Here is a 9,373-nt window from a genome sequence, read left to right on the forward strand (position 1 = left end):
CAGCTGATAAATGTAATGTTAAATTTGAAGTATGTGGCCCATCCAGATTAAGGACAGGTGTTCAGTTTCTTTCTTTCTTTCTCTCTTTCTTTTTTTTTTTTTTGCGGAGACAGAGTCTTGTTCTGTCACCCTGGGTAGAGTGCAGTGTCATCGTCATAGCTCACTACAACCTCAAACTCCTGGGCTCAGGTGATCCTCCTGCCTCAGCCTCCAGAGTAGCTGGGACTACAAACAAGTGCCACCACATCCGGCTAATTTTTTCTATTTTTTGTAGAGATGGGGTCTCACTCTTGCTCAGGCTGGTCTCAAGATCCTCCTGCCTCAGCCTCCCAGAGTGCTAGGATTACAGGCATGAGCCACTGCGACTGGCCTGGCACATCCAAATTGAAACTGATATTTAGCAGGTAAGTGGATACACTAATTTGAAGCTCAGGAAACAAACCAGAACTAGAATTATAAATTTGAGAGTATTAATACACAGGTGGTAGCTGAAGGCACAGGAAGTATTGAGATCTCCCAGGGAATATGGATACAGTGTATGGTTCAGGATGGAACCCTAGAGGACAGCATTTAAAGAAGGGGAAAAAGAAGAGAGGCCAGGAAAGAAGATCAAAAATGAACAATTAGAATGGAGAAGGAATGAGAGGGGTTTGGGGAAGCCAAGGCCAAGGGAAAACACTTCAAGGTCAAATGCAAGAAATTAAGAGGCGTCCTCCTCAGTGAACTCTATTTCTGTGTGAATTAGGTCATCATCAGATAGGGAGCAGGAAAGTGCAGGAGAGGAAGGGTTTATAGATTTCTCTATGGGAGGCATAGATTTAGACGGTGAACTTTAAGAAGATGACGAAGAGTGAAAGGCAAGAGGGAGGGCCCCTGTGAAATGAAAAAGGATTTAGAAGTAGCAATAAGGGCCAAGCTGAGTTTAAAGATAAAAACTGTTGGTAGTACTGGCTTATCTGGTTGTGGGATTTTTTCCCCTCAGCAATTCTCAGCAACCTGACTTTAGGAACAGAGGAGGCACACAGTTGAAATTACCCAAGGTTAGGGGGATTTCTAGGGTAGATGTAGTAAAAAGACTAGGAAGTTGAGAGTATTAATTGAGCTAATAGAGAGCTCATAGATCTCGGCTGATTATGGCAGAAAGAATAGATTAGGAGAAAGGAATCAAGAGACTGGATTGGATCTCCTGTGAGGTTAAAGAGATTTAATGAGAGTAAGAGAGCTGGAAGAATAGCAGGTTGTAATTAGGGAGAGGAAAAAGTTTCAGATTTCAGAGGTGAAACAGTTACAGGTGATAGAGGGTGAGGGGGTAGCCTGAGGAGTAGAAAGCTGAAGGAGGGGGATATAGATTAGAAGAGGTCAGGAAGTCAAAGGATTGTGAGGTCACCATGCTCAATACTTCCTTTACATAGAAGTTGAAATAACCCAGATGATGACAGGGGTTGGGGTTGACAGGAGAGCTGTGAGGCAGGAGCCACAGCCCCGATAAACGAAGTTGCCAAATGACAACAGTGACAAAAGGAGAATCCCTTGTGGTTCTCAAATTTTCTTGGAGGCCTAAGCAGAAGACTAAAGAAGCTAGGTTGAGTTTTATAAGTTATTTGAGTTTTATAAATTATTTGTGGACATCCATTATCTAGGGTTTCCCTTCTCATGACCAGCAAGGATATTCCCCAGTTGATGGTCTCTCCTCACATGACCAGCATGTCCCCAGGTGCAGCAGCAAAATAGCATCAAGAACTTCTAGGGGCCAGGCCTGGTGCTCACATCTATAATCCCAGAACTTTGGGAGGCCGAGGCAGGAGGATCACTTGAGGTCAGGAATTCGAAACCAGCCTGATCAAGAGCGAGACCTGTCTCTACTAAAAATAGAAAAAGTAGCTGGGCACGGTGGTGTGCACCTGTAGTGCCAGCTACTCGGGAGGCTGAGGCTGAGGCTGAGGCTGAGGCTGAGGCAGGAAAATTGCTTGAGCCCAGGAGTTTCAGGTTGCGGTGAGCTACAATGACGTCACTACACTCTGGCCCTGGAAACAAAGCAAGACCCTGTCTCAAAAAGAACTTCTAGGAATTTATCAGTAAGGAAGTAATCTGAGATTTATGTACAAGGATGTTGCTGTAATAGTGAAACCCTGGAAATAACCTAAAAGTCCAACAATAGAGAAAAGTTAAATAAATTATAATACATGCATATGATGGGCTGATGTACAGCCATTAAAAATTATGTTTAAGATTAATGATAAAAATTATGCAAATTTAAATATATGTCAATAGGTATAAAATGGTTAAAAATTGTATATATAGTATGATTCCAATTTATTAAAAATGTAAATATCTACCCAGAAGACTATAAGAATATACTACAGAGAAACATCTATAGTCAATTTGTGAGATTGATTTTATTTTTTTCCTTTATATTTCTTTCATGTTTTCCAAATTTTCTACACGTAACAGACATTGTATTTGTAAAAGAAAAAAAATGCCATTTTGTGAAGGAATAAAAAAAGAGTATGATAAAAAATACTATCAGGTAATTATGCCAGCTTTGAATTTGCCAGACATTTGCCATTTATAATCATATGCCTGCCTCCTTAAGGACCTGAAATAAACAAGCATTATAGTTGAGACAGTTGATATCCCGTCAGATCGCATTAGCCTTCTATCCCACTCAGGAGTCCTGCAGGATTCCTGTGCCTTCCTTCTCATTCTGTATCCATCTAGGTGTCCACAACTTAAAGACAAATTGCCACAGCCATTAATATGCAGTGTATTCATTCACTCTTTTTTTCAAGGAAGTAGCCTTCACTGAGCAGCAATCCATGTCAAGCCCTGATCTAGGTGCTGAGGATACAGAGATCAGTCACACGTGGCTCCCGTCCTCAAGGATGTCAGAGTCTGTCGGGAAACACAATGCATTGCCATGCAAGTCTTGTTTTCTTATTTATGTGGCTAGCTACCAAAAGCAGGGACTTTATCTTATGCTTGTTTATAATTAAGTGAAATCATATATTTGAAAATGGTTTGAGGCCGGGCAAAGTGGCTCATGCCTGTAATCCTAGCACTCTGGGAGGCCGAGGCGGGAGCATTGCTTGAGGTCAGGAGTTCAAGACCAGCCTGAGCAAGAGTAAAACCCCATCTTTACAAAAAATAGAAAAAATTAGCTGGATGTGGTGGCACTCGCTTGCAGTCCCAGCTACTCAGGAGCCTGAGGCAGGAGGATCACTTGAGACTAGGAGTTCAAGTTTACAGTAAGCTGTGATAGTGCCACTTCACTCTAGCCTGGGCAACAGAGAGACCCTGTCTCCAATAAATAAATAAATATATAAAAGATACCGTGTTTGAGCTGAGCTTACTGACATGAAACCTTTCCTTTCTTACTCAGCGAGGAGAAACTAACACTTGCAGAGTAGCTACTAGGAACAGGCACTCTCTATGGGGTTCGCAGAATGAAGAGGAAAAGAATATTCCAGGCAAAGAGAACAGCATAGGCAAAGGCTTGAGACTAAGTATTGTGCATCTGGGAAGCAGCATGTTTTTCTGGATGTGGTGGGGCAAGGGGAACAAATGAACTCATGGTAGGAGTTGAGGCTGAAATGGAGACCTGGGCAGGATTGAATAATTGTTTGAAAAGTTCTTTTCCTCCCAATAGCTAGTGTTTGGAGTTTAAATGTCCAACTAGCCCTGCAGAATCAGACACTCTATCTTTAGACAGAAAGAAGTTCTCACCGATCCACAGGGTTTCAACCCTTAAGTGGAAGCATATCAATTACAAAGATCTAACCTCCTATCTAATTCCCAGGACTACACAGTGATTTCCAAAACATGGACCTTATGCATAATTTATGCACTCACTTTGTAGCTTTGTAATTTAATCTTCAGAGGATTTGGAGATACATGGCAATACACATACAGCTGTCTGCATATATAAATACACCATACTGGAGTGTAAAATTAATGTTTTTGAATACCCCCCTTTCCTATCTATATAGCTAACGGTAGATTGTGTTATGGCTGCAATTAACTGTGATGGATTCATTTAACAAATAAAAAATTAAAGAGCATGTGAACTGATCAATCCACACAATCCTTTCTGATCTGAATTCCTGTTATAGTCGAGGTCTGTATCATACACTTCAACTTTCTGATATCTATTATATATGACCTTAATTGTTCCCTAGAAGGTCTAGTGAAATAAATCTGATATTTATCAAGTGTTTACTGTATCTTGACACTGTGTGGGTAATTTCACATTCATCGTATTGAGTGCTTATTCTGTGCCAGGTGCTCTAGGTACACAGTAGAGAACAAATCAGACTTGGTTTCTGACCTTATGCAGCTCCTACGTACCTCAAGAAATCTTTATAACACCCTTTAAAACTGATATTTTTAAGGGAGGGAAATGAGAACTAGATGAGGTCAGTAATTGGCCCCAAAGCCAACTTATCCATTAGGCACAGTAAGCACAGCACTTAGGGCCCACGATACTTAAGAGGAGCCCAAGAAAGTGTTTTAACTTTAATTTCTTTTAAAGCCAGAATAAAAAATGAACATAATAACAACGAATATGTAACAGTGAATCCAGGCTGCATTGTATTTGTTGTCTATGCCAATGCAGTTGCAAATATATCTTTAAATACTTTTTTTTTTTTTTGAGACAGAGTCTCACTCTTTTTGTCCAGGCTAGAGTGCCGTGGCGTTAGCCTAGCTCACAGCAACCTCAAACTCCTGGGCTCAAGTGATCCTTCTGCCTCAGCCTCTTGAGTAGCTGGGACTACAGGCATGCACCATCATGCCCGGCTAATTTTTTCTATATATTTTTAGTTGTCTGATTAATTTCTTTCTAATTTTAGTAGAGACGGGGTCTCGCTCTTGCTCAGACTGGTCTCGAACTCCTGAGCTCAAGCAATCTGCCCACCTCGGCCTCCCAGAGTGCTAGGATTACAGGCGTGAGCCACCGCACCTGGCCTAAATACTTTTTTTTTAATGAAGGAAGGGGCCCATGAGGGCAAAAATGCCTAGGACCCACATCATATTATGGCCCTGATTAGTCCAAGACCACATAGTTGGTAGGGGACAGAACAAGGTCAGGCAGGCCTTGTAAGCCTGACATCCCTTTCAATTAACACATCTGGAAGATGGAAACTGCTTTTACTTCTCTCCTAGTGCCTAGTTCATAGGCTTAGCTCAATAAATACTGAATTAAACTGCATTGGATCAACTCAAAGTACCTTATATAGTGATGCTATGCTATGGTATGGATGTATGTCCCTCCAAAATTTATATGTTGGAACTTAAATCCCAAGGTAATAGTATTAAGAAGAAATGGGACCTTTAGGAGGTGATTAGGCCATAAGAGCTCCATGCTCATGTGTCGTGGCCCGTTTCTGGGGACGAGGAATGAACACAGAGACAAAGAGACACAGACACACAAAGACAGTACAAGACTGCAATGCCTTTCTGCCGCAGTTTATTTTTAACACAGCCTCTTTAGCAACTGTCCCACCGCAATTTCTTTGTTCCCACACTGTCCCGATTGAACACGTCCCGTTCCTTGTTGTTTCATCTCCGGCGAGCAAATATTTGCATCTGAACTCTCTAGCCCCTCCTGTTTGCAGGGTTAGGGCGCCCTGGCTTGCGTGCAAGCCCACAGGCATGTTCTGAGAAAAACAACAAGGAACCGTTCGCAGACAAAATGTCCTCTACACTCATGGATGGGATTAATGCCGTTATAAAAGAGGCTTCAGGGAGCTGCCTGGCCCTTCCATCCCTTCTGCCATGTGAGGAGATAACATCCATCCCTTTTTGCCTCCTTCTGCCAGTAAGAAACAGGAAGAAGGCATGATCTTGGAAGTAGAGAGCAGTTCTCAACCAGACACCGAATCTGTTGGTGACTTGATCTTGGATTTCCCAGATTCTAGAACTGCGAAAAATAAATTTCTCTTCTTTATAAAATTACCCAGTCTTAGGTATTTTATTATAGCAGCACAAATGGACTAAGACAAATGAATAATACTATATTCTTGTGGATTGAAGAAAACCCTGTGGGTGCTGCAAATATTACATGGATTTTTCCCAGCAGGAAAACAGACCTGAAAATAAAGTCTATGCATTTAATCAGTTGGTAGAATTTTTGGATTAAAAGATTAAAACAGACATTTTTGCTTACAAATAAAGATACCTGTCTTTTATCATAATATATATCAGACCTCTGACAAATCTCCAATCTAAGCATGATATCCTGAAAATAAATATAAATATTTATGGTTTTATTTATTTATTTATTTATATTTATTTTTAGGATATCATGCTTAGATCAGAGATTTGTCAGAGGTCTGATAATATATTAAATTTATAATAAAGTTATAAATTCATTCATTCATTTAACATTGACTGTACTAGGAACTGTGAATATAAAAACAAAAAAGCCAGCCTAGTGCAGTGCTCATGCATGTAATCCTAGCACTCTGGGAGGCCGAGGCGGGAGGATCACTTGAGGTCAGGAGTTTGAGACCAGCCAGAGCAAGAGTGAAACCCAGTCTCTATAAAAACAAAAAAATTAGCCAGGCATGGTGGTGCATGCCTGCAGTCTCAGCTACCTGGGAGGCTGAGGCAAGAGGATCGCTTGAGCCCAGAAGTTTGAGGTTGTAGTGAGCTATAACACCACTGCACTCTAGCCAGGGTAACAGAACAAGACTCTGTCTCAACAAAACAAAAACAAAAAACAGAGAAGCCACAGTGGTTATTGCCCTTGAGGAACACATGGTCAACTTAATCTATTGTTTCACAAAAAATGAATAGACTCCATGGAAATGTTACCAAAGTAGTACCAGTGATTCCAACTTATCGGAATTGAAACATAACACAGTTTCTCACAAAGGCTAACACATTATGAGCCTAACAATGGTTATTATAAGAGGTTATTAGTGTTAAGGGAGCATTCCTACTGCTCATGATGTCATACCCTTTTCAAAATCCTGCACCCTACTAGTGCCTAGAGCAGCGGTTCTCAATTGGGAATCAATTTTGCCCACACAAAAACACCCTAGGAGACATTTGGAAACATCTGGAGACATTTTTAGTTGTCACAACTGTCAGGGGAGAGTGCTATTGGCATCCAGTGAGTAAAAGCCAGGGATGCTGTTAAATATCCTACGGAGGACAGCCCTCCTCAACAAGAAAGAATTCTCTGGCCCAAAACGTCAGTAGTGCTGACACTGAAAAACTCTGGCCTAGAGGAACCAAATCCAAACTCCTCCAGGTGGCTTTGAAGATTCGGACCAGTTTGGCCCCACTCCCCCTTTTCACTTTATCTCCTTCCGCCTTGCTTGCTGGCCCCTCCATCTTCCCAGCAACCTTATGTTCCAGCCCTATCAGACTGAAACAAAATTTAAGAGTGACCAAGCACTTGGGCCCTGAAGTCAGGCAGAACTGGCTGTGTATCCAGGCTTCACTACTTGTCAGTTGCATATCCTTGGGCAAGTTAACTGTCTCTAAGACTCAGTTCCTTCTTCTATAAAATGGGGATAACAATAGTTATTGCTATTGTAAGGACTGTATGAGATGACACAAGTAAAGCTGTTGCAGACCATCTGGGACATCTCTCTGTCCTTGTGCTCATGTCGTTCTTGCCGAACACAGGCTTCCTTGGTCCTAAGTTGGTTGCCTAAAGGTCCATCTCCCCAGCTGGCCTGAGAATTACTAGAAGGCAAAGATAGGGTCCTATCTATCTTTGTCTCCTCAGCACTTGGCATAGCCCCCTGCACATAGGGGGCAATTAGTAGATATTAGTTGAATTGCAATTTTGGCACTCCCTTTAAGAGAAGACCACCCTGCCAATGAGTTAAAAAACCTGGGATTCTCAAGGAGATCCTTTCTTTTAGAGCCAATATGGTTTCCTTTGCTGCTTTTACCTTCTCTGCCTACCTCTCAGGGCTGGAGTTCTGCAGCGCCGGATACTTGGCATGGTTCTTGGTCAATTGCTTCTCCCTCTAAAAGGTCTAATCTAGCTATGCAGCCTAAAATACCACTGATACGCCTCCAAATTTGCATTTGTAGCCAGGTCCTCTTCTGTGAGCTCCAGATTGAAATATTTTAACTGTCTACTTGACATCCCTGATTGATTATACATTGACATCCCTAGCTTAGCACATAACATCCAAAGTGATCTTTTTAAAATGTAAATCTGATGATGTCACTTCCTTCAAGGCATTCCCATTGCACTAATTATAAATCCTTTCCATGGCCTACAGGCCCAGTTGAGGTCTTGACTCAACACCTTCTCCAGCCTTACCTCCTGACATTGTCCTTTTTGTTCAAAACACCTTGGTCATCTTTCCAATGCTCATAAGAGACAAACTCGTTCCCCTTCTCAGAGCCTTTGCACTTGATGTTGCCTCTGCCTGGAACACTTGCCCCAGATCAGTACATGGCTTCTCATTCACATATCAGCCAAAGTATCCTCGAAGACTTCCCTGACCCTCTTTCCTCTCCCAGACTATCAGCCTTCCCCATCTCTCACCAATCTCTAAGCCATCACCTTGTTTTACTTTTCCAGAGTGCCTACCTAGTTGATATTTATCACTTCCCTTGCGATGTTCTGTCTCCCTCACTAGAAAGTGAGCTCCGTTGAGAGCAGGAGACCTGTCAGTCTTGTTCTCCACCATATAATCAGTATGTAGCCCAGTGCCTGGCACGTGGTAGGACCTCAATAAATAGCTATGGCATAGATGAATGAAGTGAAATGCAAGTGTAGGGAAGGTAGTGGAATGAGAAGGCCTGAGTTCTAGCCCCTATTCCTTCTCTGTGTGACCTTGGCAAGTCACTTGCCTCTCAGAGCCTCTGTTTATCTGCAAAGCGAGCATAATAACACCCTCCTCACACATTGATGTGAAGATTAAATTATATAATGCACATTAAGTGGCTGGTACAGGGCTTAGCACACAGTATAATGGTCAACAAATGCTGGTGCTTTTTTCCCTGTTTCAGCCTCATTTTCCTCACAATAGGGGAAACAACATTGACTATATAGTATTGAGTTGTTGTAGAAATGGTATTAACCTACAAGTCTTCCCCTCCTCTGGACTTTGCACGTAGTATTCTCTTTGCTCCTCTTCCTCCCTGCCGCCATTTCTTCCTACCTCAATGTCACCTCCTTCAGGAAGACTTCCCTGAGATCCCATGCTGGATTAGGGTGTTTCTGTTAAAATAAACAGACATCACACTGTTATCATTGTTTCTTCACAGGCTCAGTAGATGAATGGATGGTTGGATGGACAGATAGAAGGAAGGATATAGGGAAGGAGGGATGGAGGAAGGAATCATGCGGGAACACTTTAAACCAGCTACACCAAAGTTTTGCAGGCTCACAGGACCCCAG

The sequence above is a fragment of the Propithecus coquereli genome, unplaced genomic scaffold (assembly GCF_000956105.1).
Source record: "Propithecus coquereli isolate 6110/MARCELLA unplaced genomic scaffold, Pcoq_1.0 Scaffold14, whole genome shotgun sequence".
Lineage (NCBI taxonomy): Eukaryota > Metazoa > Chordata > Mammalia > Primates > Indriidae > Propithecus > Propithecus coquereli.